A 19,636-nucleotide genomic window follows, 5' to 3' on the forward strand; every position below is an offset into this window, starting at 1 on the left:
CACTTTTATCTTCCAAATTTTGCCCCATCTGACCAGCTTTGATTTTATTAGTTGTACAATTGATGTCAAATTTGATAATAAATAATTAGTCTTTTTTCCTCCAGGAATTACACTCATCCAGAAAACTCATAACACAGTACAGTGAGTGAAATCAAAGTATTGGCTACAAGTATAGTGACGGTACCTAAGCCTTACAACAAAAGAAAGCTTGTCATTGATTGGTGTGGGATTTCTCATATCTGCATAACAGACACCTCCCACCAGTATCTCTGATAGAACATATGCTGCTTCAGTCAGCAAATAAAATACCTACCATTGAGACCACTTAGAAGCTAAGGACAGAACATATTTCTAGATTTTTTGATGAGATGCATTCAGTATTACAGGTAATATAATGTTGAGACAAAAGCAATCCTTTTCCTTCCTGTGCACACAAGCAACTAAAACATGATCCCTAATATTATAAGCGTCATAAATCAGAATGAATCAGGTGCCGTAGGAATTCAGTGGAGAGAGAAGTCCTAACTGATTGGGATCATCAGGAAAGTCCTAATGAAGATGCTAGTTTTATGGTCAACAGATGAATACAGAGGAAACATTTCAGCAAGAGGGTTCATTAACATGCAGAGGTGAAAATGTGCAGAGAGAGAGGACTGGACTTGACCTGGCTTCCGATTGGTGCTTAGAGCACAGCGGTGGATGATGAGATGGAAGAGCTTAAAGGTTAGATATCGGGAGATTCTGTTTGAAACAACATTGCTAATCACTTTAAGGTTATTATAGAGTGGATGTAAAAAGGAAGAGTCTGATTCCCACTCTATGATCTCGGTATGTAGAGTCTACAAATGTCACAATTTTTAACTGGTTTTGGGTGATACCGGATAATAACATACAGAATCATTCTTGGTGTAAACTAAGGTCTATTTACTAGGCTCCCAGTAAAAAGAGCTGTGAGGAGGGTTCAGTCTATTTGTCAGGGATCTATAACATTGTCTTACTGGAAAATTATATATTTAAACAACCTGTAAACTAGCTGAAACTCCTCTAAGCAAGAAAATTAACCAAAGTCATCTTCTATCTGAGTACCCGATGCACTTCATCAATAGGTGTATACGTAAGAAATGCTAAAAAGAATTATTGAGATAGATTTATATAATAAAATATTATTTGTGTTTTACTTTTTATTTGTTCTTTATACTTTTTAAATGACCTACTTAAGAGAAATGTGCATCTTATTTTATTTATCTTGTATTATTTGAATTCTTGTAAGGAGAAAAAAACAGGAAAATAAATTTGCCTCTAATTTCTGTTTTTTTCCTTTGCTTTTTTAGCTATTGGCTGTGCTCTTAGGCTTGTTTTTTTTTTGTTTTTTTTTGTTGTTTTTTTTTTTGCTGCTTAATAAAAAAGATTACATAGATTTATATTTTACAACATAATTTTGAAAACTACCCACATGTGATTTATCATTTCAAAGAAAATGATCACAAAATATAAATTATCAAAATAAGTTTTATTTTTAGTATTTGAGAGGTCACCAGATCAATGAGAGTCTACTACTTATATTACAGAGGCATTTGCTATGACAGTCATTCTTTTTTTTTGGTCTCTTTTAATAACAAGACTATTTGATGTTGGGAAGGGGAATAAGAAGAAAAATATTTCTTAATGTCTATTTAAAAATTATAATTTTTCAGTGCTAAGGAGTATTTACTTTTCTTTATAACTGCATCACCAGGGCATCTAGAGAGCAGATGGTAGTAGGCAGTACCATCATTAGTTTCTGTACTAGAACTATGTGGGGGGTAAATTATTCTTGGATAATTTGAAAGATTTTCTCTCCAAAAAAAATTCCATTTCTATGGAACATATTTGTTTATAGGGATTTTCTGATTAAAATGCATTTAAGTATAAATATGTTTGTGTGTTTATGTATATATGAAACCACTGAGCTGGTTGGTTATGAAAAAGAAAAGACTATATGCTGAGGAGATACAACTTTACAAAGTGAAGCTAAAACTGATAATGTAAGTCTCTGCAACTTGCCACCATCTTTCATAAGGTGATCCAAGGACTGAAGAAGGAAAGTTGTCCGTTTCTTTGTTATTCATACAAACCATCAATTTTTTTAAAAAGGTGTTGAAAAAGAAGTGCCACATAACTGGAAATGACAAATTTTTAATGGATTTCAGAAATGCTTCCTGGAATACAGTAAGTGTTAAATCATGAAACCCGAAATCTTCATTGCTGCAGAACTGCCTTATTTCCACCCTAATTATGCTAAAATAGTCTTGAAATATCTAACTTCAAAGCATTAAAAACATGAGTAAAGAATCACTCAAATTTAATCTTTATTTATTTTAATCTTAGTTTATTATCTATTATAGCAAATAATGTCATATAATCTTAACTTTTTGTTTTGAAGACATTGAATTTATATATTTTAGATTAGGAAATTCATATTTTCAATGTGTTTTCTAAAAGTATTATTTTTCAAGGTATTCTTGGGGGAAAAGAGTTACATGATCAAATCATTTCGGGAAAAGCTAGGTAACATATACCAGTCTTAGAGAGTAACAGCACAGATTAGCAAATGGAAAGTTATGAGAAGACCAATTCAGCATTTCTTCAAATTATTTTAACAATAAACCAGTTTTCACATTTAAAAAGAGGCAATTAATGAAAGCCAGAATTGATCTTGCATTTGGGGAAACAGTAATCAAAACAAAATCTGAAATCTTAAATGATGAAACGAATTCTTAGTAACAAAATGTGCATGGATTGGATTCTAGTGTAGTTAGGTAACAATGGATTTTGTACTTTATTCAAAATATGTTCTTCTTAATAAGTAAGAATATGAGTAAAGTATGATTACAAACAAATATCCACCCTTCCCTCAAAAAAATAGCTGAAGTGGTGAGGCTGTAAAGGATTATGGGAAGTTGGCAGCTGCACAAGATGAATTGTCAAGGTATCCCAGGTACCACAACATACAAGATGGCGCTGTCCACCGATTCCTCATGGTTGTGCCTTATTGTGGTGGGAACTCTGGGAGCTTTAGGACCCAGGGGCCGTGGCTCAGCTGGAGAGAAATGTAGCTGGGCCCAGTTGTTATCTATATGTGCCTGCTTACTCCGCAACTCCTCTTGCATGTTTCCTGCCTACCTCTGTCACTATGTAGCCCTTTAAATCTAAAAACTGCCTGGAGGCCGTGAAAGAAGAGTATCCAATCAAATCATATTCTACCTTCCTTGTTACCTTATTTGGGGGACAAAGAAAGCCTAATGTATAGAAAGTTAACAAAAAAGTATAAAAGAAATTGCCCCGCTTTGTTCAAGGCTCAGGCTTTGGATATGAATCCACTGAGCCAGTGCTGGCACAAATAAACACTGCTTCCTGCATATAGCCTTGGTGTCTTGCTTCACTCTGTAAAATCCTGCAACATTATCGGATCTCTACTTTGTAAAGCAGAGGGCAGCAGTGAGATGTCTGATAAGCATGGAGAGGACCTAAAATTGAGTAGGCACAGGGCCTTCCCGGGAGGCCCCCACAACAAGGTGGTCTGCTGAGAATGAAATCAACATTGAGCAGGAGAGGGCCAATCAGAGGAAGGAAAAATAAGGACCAATGAAAGTAGCAGAGAGAAACAGTCATGAAAGATTGCAAAGGAAGCCACTTATTTTTCAGCACTAAATTAAAAAAAAAAAAACCACACAGCAAAATAGAGAGTTTTCTGACAGTAGGAAAGTTATACTAAACCTAATCAAGTTTCAGGAAAATAAATCACATCAAAATGAGCAAGTAAAGAAAACATCAAGGTTGTGGGGAATCTATGAAGGAGGGACCCAGGATGGGAACTGAGAAAAGGACTGTCAGTGGCACTAAACCAACCTGTGGCCAAAAATAATTCTGCAGAACAAGATATATTAATATGAACTGGAGAATGGGAGAAGGAGACTCTGAAAACCATCTAGTAAGGAAAACATAAAGCCATTTTAGAAATGGCGTGCATAGCATACTCAGCAAGTTATAAGAACCTGCCCCTCTTCAAACAGACGCAGCATCATAAGGAAGGAACAAGCTAGCATAAAGGGAAAAAGAAAAGAAAGGAGAAAAGAATCAAGATGGCGGAGTAGGAGGACATGCACTCACTCCCTCTTGCAAGAGCATCAGAATTACAACTAACTGCTGAACAACCATCGACAGAGAGACACTCGAACTCACCAAAAAAAACCACCCCACATCCAGAGACAAAGGAGGAGCCGCAATGAGACAGTAGGAGGGATGCAATCGCATTAAAATCAAATCCCATAAATGCTGGGTGGGTGACTCACATGCTGGAGAACAGATATACTGCAGAAGTCCTGAGGATTCCGAGCCCCATGTCAGGCTTCCTAACCTGGGGGTCCAGCAATGGGAGGAGGAATCCCCAGAGAATCGGACTTTGAAAGCCAGCAGGATTTGATTGCAGGACCTCCACAGGACTGGGGGAAATGGAGACTCCACTCTTGGAGGGCACACAAAAAAGTGTGCTCACCAGGACCCAGGGGGAAGGAGCAGTGACCCCATAGGAGACTGAACCAGACCTACCTGCTGGTGTTGGAGGGGTGCCTGCAGAGGTGGGGGGGGGCAGCTGTGGCTCACCCAGGAGACAGGGGCACTGGCAGCAGGGCTTCTGAGAAGTGCTCATTGGTGTGAGCTCTCCCAGAGTCCACCATTAGCTCCACCAAAATGTCTGTAAGCTCCAGTGCTGGGTCTCCTCAGGCCAGATGACCACCAGGGTGGGAACACAGCCCCACCCATTGGCAACCAAGCAGATTAAAGTGTCACTGAGCTCCACCTACCAAATCAGATTAAAGTTTTACTGAGCTCCACCCATCCAGCCCAACCCACCATTAGTCCCTCCCATCAGGAAGCACCCATGAGCCTCCTAGGCAGCTTCCTCTACAAGAGAGAAGACAGCAGAATCAAGAAGTATCAGCAGTATTTCATCTCGTGGAACTGAAGATCACAGCCACAGAAAGATAAAAAAAATGAAAAGGCAAAAGACTTTGTACCAGATGAAGGGACAAACTAAAACACCAGAAAAACAACTAAATGAAGAGGAGATAGGCACTCTTCTGGAAAAAGAATTCAGAATAATGATGGTGAAGATGATCCAGGACTTTGAAAAAAGATTGGATGCAAAGATTGAAAAGTTGCAAGAAAAGTTTACCAAAGACCTAGAAGAATTAAAGAGCAAACAAAAAGAAATATGCAACACAATAACTGAAATGAAAAATACACTAGAAGGAACCAATAGCAGATTAACTAAGGCAGAAGGGTGAATAAGTGATCTGGAAGACAGAATGGTGGTAATCACTGATGCAGAAAAGAATAAAGAAAAAAGAATGAAAAGAACTGAAGACAGCCTAAGAGACCTCTGGGACAATGTTAAATGCACCAACATTCCCATTCTAGGGGTCCCAGAAGGAGAATAGAGAAAGAAAGGACCTGAGAAAATACTGGAAGAGATTCTAGATGAAAACTTCCCTAACATGGGAAAGGAAATAACTACCCAAGTGCAGGAAGTGCAGATCGTCCCTGGCAGGATAAACCCAAGGAGAAACACACCAAGACATATAGTAGTCAAATTGACAAAAATTAAAGACAAAGAAAAGTTATTAAAAGCAACAAGGGAAAAACGACAAATAACATACAAGGGAACTCCCATCAGGTTAACAGCTGATTTCTCAGCAGAAACTCTGCAAGCTAGAAGGGAGTGGCACGATATATTTAAAGTGACAGGGAAGAACCTACAACCAAGAATACTCTACCCAGCAAGGATCTCTTTCAGCTTCGACAGAGATATCAAAAGTTTTACAGACAAACAACAGCTAAGAGAATTCAGCATCACCAAACCAGCCCTACAACAAATGCTAAAGGAACTTCCCTAAGCAGGACACATAAGAGAAGAAAAGGACCTACAGAAACAAAACCAAAACAATTAAGAAAATGGTAATAGGAACATGCATATCGATAATGACCTTGAATGTAAATGTACTAAATGCACCAACCAAAAGACACAGACTAGCTGAATGGATAGAAAAACAAGATATGCCCATATATATGCTGTCTACAAGAGACCCACTTCAGACCTAGGCACACATACAGACTGAAAGTGAGGGGATGGAAAAATATTCCATAGAAATGGAAATGAAAAGAAAACTGGAGTAGTGATACTCATATCAGATAAAATAGACTTTAAAAGAAAAAATGTTACAAGAGACAAGAAAGGACACTACATAAAGATTGAGGGATCCATCCAAGAAGAAGAGATAACAATTATAAATATATATGCACCCAATATAGGAGCACCTCAATACATAAGGCAAATGCTAACAGCTATAAAAGGGGACATCGACAGTAACACAATCATAGTGGGAGACTTGAACACCCCACTTACACCAATGGACAGATCATCCACACAGAAAATTAATAAGGAAACACAAGCTTTAAATGACACATTAAATCAGCTGGATTTAATAGATCTCTATAGAACATTACATCCAAAAACAGCAGATTACACATTCTTCTCAAGTGCACATGGAACATTCTGCAGGATAGATCACATTTTGGGTCATAAATCAAGCCCTGGTAAATTCAAGGAAAGTGAAATAGTATCAAGCATCTTTTCTGACCACAACGCTATGAGATTAGAAATCAATTACAGGAAAAAAGCTGTAAAAAACACAAACACATGGAGGCTAAACAATACGCTACTAAATAACCAAGAGATCACTGAAGAAATCAAAGAGGAAATCAAAAAATACCTAGAGACAAATGACAATGAAAACACAATGATCCAAAACCTATGGGATGCAGCAAAGGCAGTTCTAAGAGGGAAATTTATAGCGGTACATTCCTACCTCAAGAAACAAGAAAAATCCCAAATAAACAATCTAACCTTACAACTAAAGAAACTAGAGCAAGAAGAGCAAACAAAACCCAAAGTGAGTAGACGCAGAGAAATCATAAAGATCAGAGCAGAAATAAATGAAATAGAGACAAAGAAAACAATAGCAAAAATCAATAAAACTAAAAGCTGGTTCTTTGAGAAGATAAATAAAATTGATAAATCTCTAGCAAGACTCATCAAGAGAAAGAGGGAGAGGACTCAAGTCAATAAAATTAGAAATGAAACAGGAGAAGTTACAACAGACATCACAGAAATAAAAAGCACCATAAGAGATGACTACAAGCAACTATATGCCAATAAAATGGACAACCTGGATGAAATGGACAGATTCTTAGAAAAGTATAACCTTCCAAGACTGAATCAGGAAGACATACAAAATATGAACAGACCAATCACAAGTAATGAAATTGAAACTGTGATTAAAAATCTCCCAACAAGCAAAAGTCCAGGACCAGATGGATTCACAGGTGAATTTTATCAAACATTTAGAGAAGAGCTAACACCCATCCTTCTCAAACTCTTCTAAAACATTGCAGAGGAAGGAACACTCCCAAACTCATTTTATGAAGTCACCATCACCCTGATACCAAAACCAGACAAAGATACTACAAAAAAAGAAAACTACAGACCAATATCTCTGATGAATTTAGGTGCAAAAATCCTCAACAAAATACTAGCCAACAGAATCCAACAACACATTAAAAGGATCATCCACCATGATCAAGTAGGGTTTATCCCTGGAATGCAAGGATTCTTCAATATATGCAAATCAATCAATGTGATACACCATATTAACAAATTGAAGGATTAAAAACCACATGCTCATCTCAATAGATGCAGAAAAAGCTTTTGACAAAATTCAACACCCATGTATGATAAAAACTCCAGAAGGTGGGCATAGAGGGAACCTACCTCAACATAATAAAGGCCATATATGAGAAACTCACAGCAAACATCATTCTCAATGGGGAAAAACTGGAAACATTCCCTCTAAGATCAGGAACAAGACAAGGATGTCCACTCTGGCCACTACTATTCAACATAGTTTTGGATGTCCTTGCCACAGCAATCAGAGAAGAAAAATAAATGAAAGGAATCCAAATTGGAGAAGAAGTAAAACTGTCACTGTTAGCAGATGGCATGATATTATACGTAGGAAATCCTAAAGATGCCACTTGAGCTAATCAATGAATTTGGTAAATTTGCAGGATACAAAATTAACACACAGAAATCTCTTGCATTTCTATACACCAACAATGAAAGATCAGAAAGAGAAATTAAGGAAACAATCCCATTCACCATTGCAACAAAAAGAATAAAGTACCTAGGAATAAACCTATCTAAGGAGGTAAAAGACCTGTACTCAGAAAACTATAAGACACTAATGAAAGAAATCAAAGATGACACAAATATATGGAGGGACATATCATGTTCTTGCATTGGAAGAATCAACATTGTGAAAATAACTATATTACTGAAAGCAATTTGCAGATTCAATGCAATCCCCATCAAATTACCAATGGCATTTTTCACAGAACTAGAACAAGAAATTTTATGATTTGTATGGAAACGCAAAAGAGCCCGAATAGCCAAAGCAATCTTGAGAAGGAAAGATGGAGGGGTGGAATCAGGCTTCCCAACTTCAAACTATACTACAAGGCTGCAGTGATCAAGACAGTATGGTACTGGCACAAAAACAGAAATATAGATCAATGGAACAGGATAGAAAGCCCAGAGATAAAGTATGGTCAACTAATCTATGACAAATGAGGCAAGGATATACAACGGAGAAAAGGCAGCCTCTTCAATAAGTGGTGCTGGGAAAACTGGACAGCTACATGTAAAAGAATGAAATTTGAACAATTCCTAACACCATACACAAAAATAAACTCAAAATGGGTAAAAGATCTAAATGTAAGGCCAGACACTATAAAACTCCTGGAGGAAAACATAGGAAGAACACTCTTCAACGTAAATAACAGCAAGATCTTTTTTGATCCACCCCCTAGAATAATGGAAATAAAAACAAAAATAAATAAGTGGGACCTAATGAAACTTCAAAGCTTCTGCACAGCAAAGAAAACTATAAGCAAGATGAAAAGACAACCCTCAGAATGGGAGAAAATATTTGCAAATGAATCAGCAGACAAAGGACTAATCTCCAAAATATATAAACAGTTCATGCAGCTCAATACCAAAAAAACAAGCACCCCAATCAAAAAATGGGCAGAAGACCTAAATAGGCATTTTTCCAAAGACAACATACAGATGGCCAAGAGGCACACGAAAAGCTGCTCAACATCACTAATTATTAGAGAAATGCAAATCAAAACAACAATGCGGTATCACCTCACACCAGTCAGAATGGGCATCATCAGAAAAATCTACAAACAGTAAATGCTGGAGAGGGTGTGGAGAAAAAGGAATGCTCTTGCATTGGTGGTGGGAATGTACATTGATACAGCCACTATGGAGAACAGTATGGAGATTCCTTGCAAAACTAAAAATACAACTACCGTATGACCCAGCAATCCCACTACTGGGCATATAGCCAGAGAACACCCTAATTCAAAAAGACACATGCACTCCAATGTTCATTGCAGCACTATTTACAATAGCCAGGACATGGAAGCAACCTAAATGTCCATCAACAGATGAATGGATAAAGATGTGGTACATACATACAATGGAATATTACTCAGCTGTAAAAAGCAATGAAACTGGGACATTTGTCGAGACATGGATGGACCTAGAGACTGTCATACAGAGTGAAGTGAGTCAGAAAAAGAGAAAAACAAATACCATATATTAACACATATATGTGGACTATAGAAAAATGGTACAAATCAACTGGTTTGCAAGGCAGAAATAGAGACACAGATGTAGAGAACAAACATGGACAGCAAGTGGGGAAAGTGGGGAGGGTTGATGGGGGGATGAATTGGGAGACTGGGATACCAAATTGTACACTGTAAATATATGCAGTTTATTGTAAAAAATAAAAAAATAAAAAGTTAAACAAAAAAAAAAAGAAAAGAAAGGAAAAGAAAAAAGAAAGGGTGGCTTCCTGAGCTAAGGCAAAAGAAAAAGGTGTTTCCCCATTGTTTTCACACTGTGCTTAGTTGAATTGTACTCTGCACCTGCGATTCACTATTTAAAAAGTGCTGAGAGTATACCAAAAAAAAAAAAAAAAAAAAAGACAATTGGTGGTCATTGTAAACTAAATATCAGAATCCAGCATGTGCTGGGGAAATGACTGATTATTATGTGTTGGAGGAAGGTAGCTTCCTCTAATCTCACAGACAGTTGCTTTCTTAGACTATAGATGCTCCACCCGTGAATGTGAACAGCAAGATGTGTCCCCTAAAAGGAGCAAAAACACTTTGACTCTCACCCATTGTATGTTTCGACATTTATAATCCAGAGACAGCACTAAACAGCTGCTCTCCATTTGCAGGGGAACAAAGGACCTACATTAGAACAGTTTTTCCATGCCTGTTCAGAGATTAAAAGATTCTAATCTTCAACAGCACTAGGGTAAAAACAAGGCACATGACATCACAGTTATGTCTTGAGTTGAATAAAAAGCCTCAGGAATAAAACCTTGATTGCAAAAATGGAGCTATTAAGAGACCTGGAAACTAATGGTCAATGTGTCCCATGTGTTATACTTAGATCCAGTCTCTTTCCTGAATGTAGTCAGGGAACCAAAAAATCAAGAAGGATGTGGCCCTGAGGTTTGCAGCAGCACTAGTGCCTGCCAACCGCCATCTACTTCCACCTGTATCGATACCTAAGAAAAGGAAGTTGTCAGTGATAACTGAATGGTTTAATATAATAATAATATAACTACTCATTAAAAAGTCATTAAAATGCTTTTAAAATTATGTCTCCAAATCCCATCCCCAATGGTTAGATTTCATGATTGTACACCCTACCAGCAGTGCTCATTCACCCCTGGTGCATTTGAACTGTCCATGAAAACGTCCTTAGGTTATTGATATAACTCCACGTACCATGCAGCTGTCTTTGGGCAACCTAGTACACTCACATAACATGCATTTAGAGTCTGGGAACAGTATGTTTCTATTGCCAAATACAATCATTAGTGCTACGGTTCTTTTACTTTTTAACTTTTATTTTAAATTCTTTTTGCTTTTCAGTTTGAACTATTTAATCCTACTTCTGCGATGACTGTTGCCAGTCTACAAGTGCTCACAGTGATCCAGCCAGAGCACAGCGATGTTATCAACACTTGTTATGTCGGGTGGTATTATATCACAAAGGACTGTGGACTTCTACATGTGTTTTTAACTAGCATACGTGTGTGTTTTTAATAAACAAATACAGATTTTTTACACATTCAGCAATTTGTAAGTAATCATATTCTGTGGTAGAATTTTTATTGGTTTTGATTATAAGGAGGTTATTATAATTGAAATTTATTTAGCTCTACAAAATAATTTCTCCTGACAGTGTTTTTTTTTTTTTTTTTTAAGATTTCTAAATAATATTGATTTAGATGTCTTCTCTCTAGGAAAATTTATTTTCACAGACATACTTAGTAGTAAAGATACAAAATGTTGCTAAAATACAGAAATGAAAAATAATAAAATCCAGAAATGACATTTTGTTTTTTCATTTCCACTTAAGAGAAAGCAAAATCTTGGTACCCTAATCCGTTTGGAAGATAGCTGCAAATATTACAAGTAAATTTTTTTAAAGCTGAAATTGTCACAAACTACAAGTATTAAAGTCCTAGCCCTGTTTTTACAAACAAGAGACTTTTAGATCCTCAGTGAGAGTCTGTTTGTTGATGTGTCCTTATTTTATGTTGGTTTATATAAAGAATGGGAGCATTGCATAAGCAAGTTACAGCATATGGAAACTTCTCTGGTCCATTATGCTAACTACATTGGTCTTAAAAGCCAAAATTCTGACAAAAGATCTTGCTTGGATGTCTTCATTAACATAAATGCAAATAGTTAGTCCTAGGTAACCAAAGTCAAAGTTCATCAGAAGAAAAAGTATTTTGGTAAAGGACTTTCACTAGAACAGAAGGTTGGGGATTCTCACTTACATTGTGTAATTGATATAAATCACCTGCTCAGTTTTCTCCAATTATATGTTTATCCAAATCCCAGAAGCATTAGACACCACATCAGGGAGTACGGCATTCATTTTGGCAAACTGGTTAGGAGAAAGCAGAGTGGACACTCATCCTACTCTCCTCACTGACAAAGCTCGTGAACTGACACCAATTACTTGATATCTGTACAAGGCACATTCATTTGGCACTGTTAGTGAGAATAGCCTCACAGCACTATTATGAAAATAAGGCAACACTGAGTAATGTACATGAAAACACTGCGATTTATAAATCCCTATGAAATGTGAGGTAGATACTACATTTAATTATTTCCATAAAGTATATGATCTCAGTAAAAAATAGGACTAGAAAAATAATGCTTTCCTTAAAAGACACCCTAAATCGTAGGGTAAAGTGTGTAGCGTGAATGACTCAGAATCATAAGGACACGGTCTCCAGATTTTACTTAACAATAATGGCTGTCAGAGCTGTTCTGTTGTTGACTTCTGTCCCAAAATCTCATTAAGTTCTTTTTGGTCTTATTACCTGTGTTCAGAAAGCAAAACCTTCCTCTGTTTCCTCACAAGTGGTATGACACTTGGAAAAGGTAGATCGTGACAACCTCTATTCTAGGGTTACAGTGATTTTTTCAGACATGCAAAATGCACCTGGCTCCTCAGAGAGCAGCACCATCATTAGCTCTTGCTGTCTTTCATTTGACACATTTTGAAATTGATGATTATACCCACAGAAAGCCATGAAGCGGACTGAAATCAGGGAGAAGATGTGATTATTTGTATCAGGTCAGCAAGTGCATTGATGATTTTGAAAATCGGTCTTCCACAAAAAAATTTCTATTTAATGAAACCCGCCAACATTATGTGATGGAGGTGTATTGCCTATGTATACATTATTGAAAAGTCCAATTACAGCATATTTTCAGTAAAGATCGTGTTTTCTTTTACGAAAGAGGAATGATTTCTTTCTCCCCAGAAATATTCTGAAAACTAATCATTGGCTCGCTCACTTTCTGCCAAAGACATACAAATAAGTATTGGGTCGTGTTTGTCTGAGGTGAAACATGCCAACCTCTTGTTGGGTATTTGTAGGTATTTATATTTCAAAACTTTGCTTTTTATCAGGATGGAATCCTGGGCCTGAGCAACTTTTCTCCAGTTTCTTCGGCTAAAGAGGCTTTGTCTCTACTCTTCCCACACGGCAGGGTGTGTTTATGTCCAGTGATGCAGCTGTTTTTTACTGGGTAAAACATGCGGTGAGGCTGAGAGGTACCTGACCCTCCTTTAAGAGCAGAAAGTTCTTCCACCTGACCCCCAGAAGCTGGGGACATTCGCCTGGGCTCCGACAGAAGATGTGTCCCGCTCATCACGCACCCAGGTTTAAAGCGCTGCTCAGTGTGAGAGATGGGACTGTTGAGGGTGGAATTTCTGGGCGAGGCACCACAAATGTGGCTAATTTCAAGTCTCCTATCTTAACCAGACGTCTCGTGAGCACCCAGTAGAGGCCCTTGGAAAAGAGCTTGAGATTCACTGTAAACTTCCTGTGTGTCTGGAGCTTCTGGGGACTCTTAAGTGTCAGGACAGCCCACACAGGACCTGTAACAACAATTCGCTAAAATTGTAGCCATCTTGTATTGTGGTCACCTCTACTTCTTGTGCTCTGCTAAAGCTCAAAAAGTTCTGCTGTTCTCCTGGAGGGCTTGTCCCTTTTAATTTTGTCCGCCTTGTGACCTCAGGACCCTGATAGGCAAGAAATATTAGTATTTTGTAGATTATCATATTTTTTTCTCACTGTTAGGGTGGAATCAATGCCTTCTTGCAGCTTTTCTACCTCTTAAACTGAAGCAGAATGCCGCTGATGCTTTTTGGTATTTTTGTAAATTGTACAATTTTAATATTTTCATTATCATTGTGTTTGAGCAAGTTAATCAAAAGACTTAATTCTAAATTAATTTTGTATTCATTAACATTGACAATACCCTTATTATTTTTAATATTATGTCAGAGATTCCCAACATCACGTTGGGAGGCAGCTCAACGTAATGGAAAATAGTAAAGGGACAACTAGGACACTCCACTGCCTCTGAAGCATCCTTGGCAACAACCTGAATGTGGACTTCAAAAATATATATAGAATTTAAACTAAATAGAGGGGAGAAAAGATGGCGGCCAAGTAGAGAGACGGAGAGTGCATCCCTCTCCACAGAGGCATTGGGAATGCACGGAAGGACGCAGTCATTCCCACAGAGAACCAGCTGAACACCAGCAGACGGCCTCGGACACCAGAAAGGACCGCGGGGAGCCCCACATAGCCGGTAGGGAGGCATCTACGAGGCCTCAAAGAGGGTGAAGCGGCGGAGCTGTGGCAGACGGGAGGGAGTGAGAAACACACGGAGGGTCCGCAGCGCAGCTCAGCGTTCCCGGACCCAGACATCGATCCGCGGCTGAACGGAGGGTCCAGGAGCGGGAGCGTGGGAACCGGAGAGCTGGTTCAGGGTGAGAAACATTGTTGCCGGTAGGGTGATGGACCGAGAGGACAGGAGGGAGGAGGTCCGCAGAGAGGAGTGCCCGTCCCTGAGAGGGGCCCGGCCATGATGGCGGCTGGAGGCTGCAGGCTCCCGGGCGGGGGGGAGGAGCCCCGCGCATAGCCTCTCCCTCTCTTTCCGCGCCTCTGCAACAGGCAGGGGAGAGACGCCCTGCAGGCCACCTAAGGCGCTCAGGGATAACAAGTACCCTCAGGCACTCGGGCGGGGCTAGATTAAAACCCCTTGCCACGCCAGCAGCAGGGAGGCTGCCCAGAGAAAAAAACAACAACAACAACAACAGCAACCAAAAAAAAAACCTGAGAGAGGCCCAACTCTAAGACTTTCTGTTTACGCCTGAACCACCGGCGTCCCTCTACAACAGGCACCTCCAAGCCTGACTGAAACAACAGTGCGCCACTGCTCACTCACTCCCAGGAGAAGGAGCCACTATTGTACCCTCTCCCTCCCCACACACCGACGCTTACAGACGAACAATAAAGGAACCTCTGCTGGTCACAGAATAATGCAAAAAAAGCCAAGGCAAGGAGAAGGACACTTACAGCTGAGACGCTAAGGAAACAGAAATAGTAGTATCAGTACCTATTGAACTGGTCCATTCTGGGATCAGTTCTGGATTTTTTTTTTTCTTTTCTCTCTCTTTCTTTTTTTTTTTCTTTATTAAATACGATCTTAGCCCTAAGGGATCTACAAGTTTTATAACATAATTTTTTAATGATATTTTTTATTCTTTTTTTTTTTTTTTTGCCTTTTTGTATACTTCTATATCTAGCTAAGTTTTTGGTAGTACGGACAATATATCTCTCATACTTTCCTTTCATCCCTATCTTTTATACATTTCTATTCCTTCTTTTTTATTTGCATATTTCCAACCACATTACGCTCTTCTGTTCCCCTTTCTTCCAGCCTTTTTAAGTTTATTTTATCTTAACATATTTATAAGCAACACTATCGGTCTGCTCAGACTCCTTGCTCTATTCTCCAGCTGACGCACTGCCTTGGTATTTAATATTAGGCTTTTGTCTTTATCTTAGTTCTTAGTACAGTTGTCTAATTACATTCTGAGAATCTCCATTCTCTCTGGTGGTACTCTGGCTCTTTTCTATATTTGATCCTAGCTTACAAAATCTCCCTGGATTAATGTTTGTATGTGTAAGGTGTTATTTGTTTGTTTGTTTGCTTTTGCTTTTGTCTCTGATTTGTTCTGTTTCAGTTGTCAATCTCTGTTGGGTTTCTCTTTGAATATCTGATAGCATACTGGGGTTCTGTCAGGTCTTTCTAGAGCCTTATGTCCTAACGGATTCAGTAATTGTGTGTCTTATACATGTATGTGTTTCCTAGACTTAATATTCATTTAATCCAAAACTTGGACATTAGTCTGAGGCTTGGACAGTCTTCTATAAACACCTCTTTCACCAGGACAAGCAACCCCAAAAGTTTGGACAACCATGAGGAAACAAAGAAACACCATGCAGGCAAAGGAGCAGGAAAAAAACCCACAAGACCAAATAAATGAGGAGGAAATAGGAAAAATGCCTTAAAAAGAATTCAGAGTAATGATAGTAAAAATGATACAAAATCTCGATAACAAAATAGAGAAAGTACAAGAACCAGTTCATAAGAACTCAGAAAAACAAACAACATGGATAGCAAAATAACTGAAATTAAAAATACTCTAGATGCTATAACCAGCAGAATGACTGAGGCAGAAGAACGAATAAGTGAGTTGGAAGATAGAGTGGGGGAAATAACTGCCACAGAGCAGGAAAAAGAAAAAAGAATAAAAAGATTAGAAGACAGTCTCAGAGACCTCACTGATAACCTTAAATGAACCAACATTCGAATTATAGGCATCCCAGAAGAAGAAGAAAACAAGAAAGGGTCTGAGAAAATATTTGAAGAGGTTATAGTGGAAAACTTCCCCAACATGGGAAAGGAAATAATTCACCAAGTCCAAGAAGCACAGAGAGTCCCATACAGAATAAACCCAAGGAGAAATACACCAAGACACATACTAATCAAACTAACGACAATTAAACACAAAGAAAAAATATGAAAAGCAGCAAGAGAAAAGCAACAAACAACATATAAGGGAAAACCCATCAGGATAACAGCTGACCTTTCTACAGAAACTCTGCAGGCCAGAAGGGAATGGCAGGATATACTGAAAGTCCTGAAAGAGAGAAACCTACAGCCAAGAATCCTCTACCCAGCAAGAATCTCATTCAGATTTGAGGGAGAAATCAAAAGCTTTCCAGACAAGCAAAAGTGAAGAGAATTCAGCACCACCAAACCAGCCTTACAACAAGTGCTAAAGGAACTTCTCTAAGTAGGACACACAAGAAAAGGAAAACACCTACAAATACAAACCCAAAACAATTCAGAAAATGGTCATTGGAACACACATGTCAATAATCACTTTAAATGTAAATGGACTAAATGCTCCAACCAACAGACACAGACTGGCTGAATGGATACAAAAACAAGACCCTTCTATATGCTGCCTACAAGAAACCCACTTCAGACCAAGGGATACATATAGACTGAAAGGAAAGGGATGGAAAAAGATATTCCATGCAAATGGAAGTCAAAAGAAAGCTGGAGTAGCAATACTCATATCAGACAAATTAGACTTGAAAGTAAAGACTATTACAAGAGACAAGGAAGGACACTACATAATGATCAAGGGATCCATTCAAGAAGAACATATCACAATGGTAAATATCTATGCCCCCAATATAGGAGCACCTCAATACATAAGGCAAATGCTAACAGCTATAAAAGGGGACATCGACAGTAACACAATCATAGTGGGAGACTTGAACACCCCACTTACATCAATGGACAGATCATCCAAACAGAAAATAAATAAAGACACACAAGCTTTAAATGACACATTAGACCATCTCGACTTAATTGATATTTATAGGACATTCCATCCAAAAACGACAGACTACACTTTCTTCTCAAGTGCACACAGAACATTTTCCAGGATAGATCACATCTTGGGTCACAAATCAAACCTCAGCAAATTCAAGAAAATTGAAATCATATCAAGCATCTTCTCAGACCACAACGCCATGAGACTAGATATCAATTACAGGAAAAACACTGCAAAAAATACAAACACATGGAGGCTAAATGATTCACTCTTAAACAACCAAGGAATCACTACAGAAATCAAAGAGGAAATCAAAAAATATCTAGAAACAAATGACAATGAAAACACAACAACCCAAAACCTGTGGGATGCAGCAAAAGCAGTTCTAAGAGGGAAGTTTATAGCAATACAGTCCTACCTTAAGAAACAAGAAAATGATTGAATAAACAACCTAACCTTACACCTAAAACAACTAGAGAAAGAAGAACAAAGAAACCCCAAAGTGAGCAGAAGGAAAGAAATCATAAAGATCAGAGCAGAAATAAATGAAAAAGAAAGGAAAGAAACCATAAGAAAAATAAATAAAACTAAAAGCTGGTTCTTTGAGAAGATTAACAAAATTGATAAACCATTAGCCAGACTCATCAAGAAAAAAAGGGAGAAGATGCAAATCAACAGAATTAGAAATGAAAAAGGAGAAGTCACAACGGACACCTCAGAAATACAAAACATCATGAGAGACTACTACAAGCAACTATATGCCAATCAATTGGATAACCTGGTAGAAATGGATACATTCTTAGAGAAATACAATCTTCCAAGACTGAACCAGGAAGAAATAGAAACTATGAACAGACCAATCACAAGTATGGAAATTGAAGCAGTGATTAAAAATCTCCCAACACACAAAAGCCCAGGACCAGATGGGTTCATGGGCGAATTCTATCAAACATTTCGAGAAGAGCTAACACCTATCCTTCTCAAACTCTTCCAAAATATTGCAGAAGGCGGAGCACTCCCAAACTCATTCCATGAGGCCACCATCACCCTGATACCAAAACCAGGCAAAGATGTCACAAAAAAAGAAAACTACAGACCAATATCACTGATGAATATAGATGCAAAAATCCTCAACAAAATACTAGCTAACAGACTCCAACAGCACATTAAAAAAATCATACACCATGATCAAGTGGGGTTTATCCCTGGGATGCAAGGATTCTTCAATATATGCAAATCAATCAACGTGATACATCATATCAACAAATTGAAGGATAAAAACCATATGATCATTTCAATAGATGCAGAAAAAGCTTTTGACAAAGTTCAACATCCATTTATGATAAAAGCTCTCCAGAAAATGGGCATAGAAGGCAATTACCTCAACATAATAAAAGCCATATATGAAAAACCAAAAGCCAACATCGTTCTCAATGGGGAAAAACTGGAAGAATTCCCTCTAAGAACAGGAACAAGACAAGGGTGTCCACTCTCACCACTATTATGCAACATAGTTTTGGAAGTGTTAGCCACAGCAATCAGAGAAGAAAAAGAAATCAAAGGAATCCAAATGGGAGAAGAAGAAGTAAAATTGTCACCCTTTGCAGATGACATGATATTATATATAGAAAACCCTAAAGACTCTACCAGAAAACTGCTAGCACTTATTGATGAGTTTAGTAAAGTAGCAGGATACAAAATTAATGCACAGAAATCTCTTGCATTCCTATACACTAATAACGGAAGAGCAGAAAGAGAAATGAAGGAAACTCTCCCATTCACCATTGCAACCAAAAGAATAAAATACCTAGGAATAAACCTGCCTAAGGAGGCAAAAGATCTGTATGCAGAAAACTTTAAGACATTGATGAAAGAAATCAAAGACGACACAAACAGATGGAGGGACATACCATGTTCCTGGACTGGAAGAATCAACATCGTGAAAATGTCTGTACTACTGAAAGCAATTTACAGATTCAATGCAATCCTGATCAAATTACCAATGGCATTTTTCACAGTACTAGAGCAAGAAATCTTACGATTTGTATGGAAACGCAAAAGACCCCGAATAGCCAAAGCCATCTTGAGAAGGAAAAATGGAGTTGGTGGAATCAGGCTTCCTGACTTCAAACTATACTACAAGATCATAGT

Source organism: Hippopotamus amphibius, chromosome 11 (genome assembly GCF_030028045.1).
Source record: "Hippopotamus amphibius kiboko isolate mHipAmp2 chromosome 11, mHipAmp2.hap2, whole genome shotgun sequence".
In the NCBI taxonomy this organism is placed as follows: Eukaryota; Metazoa; Chordata; class Mammalia; order Artiodactyla; family Hippopotamidae; genus Hippopotamus; species Hippopotamus amphibius.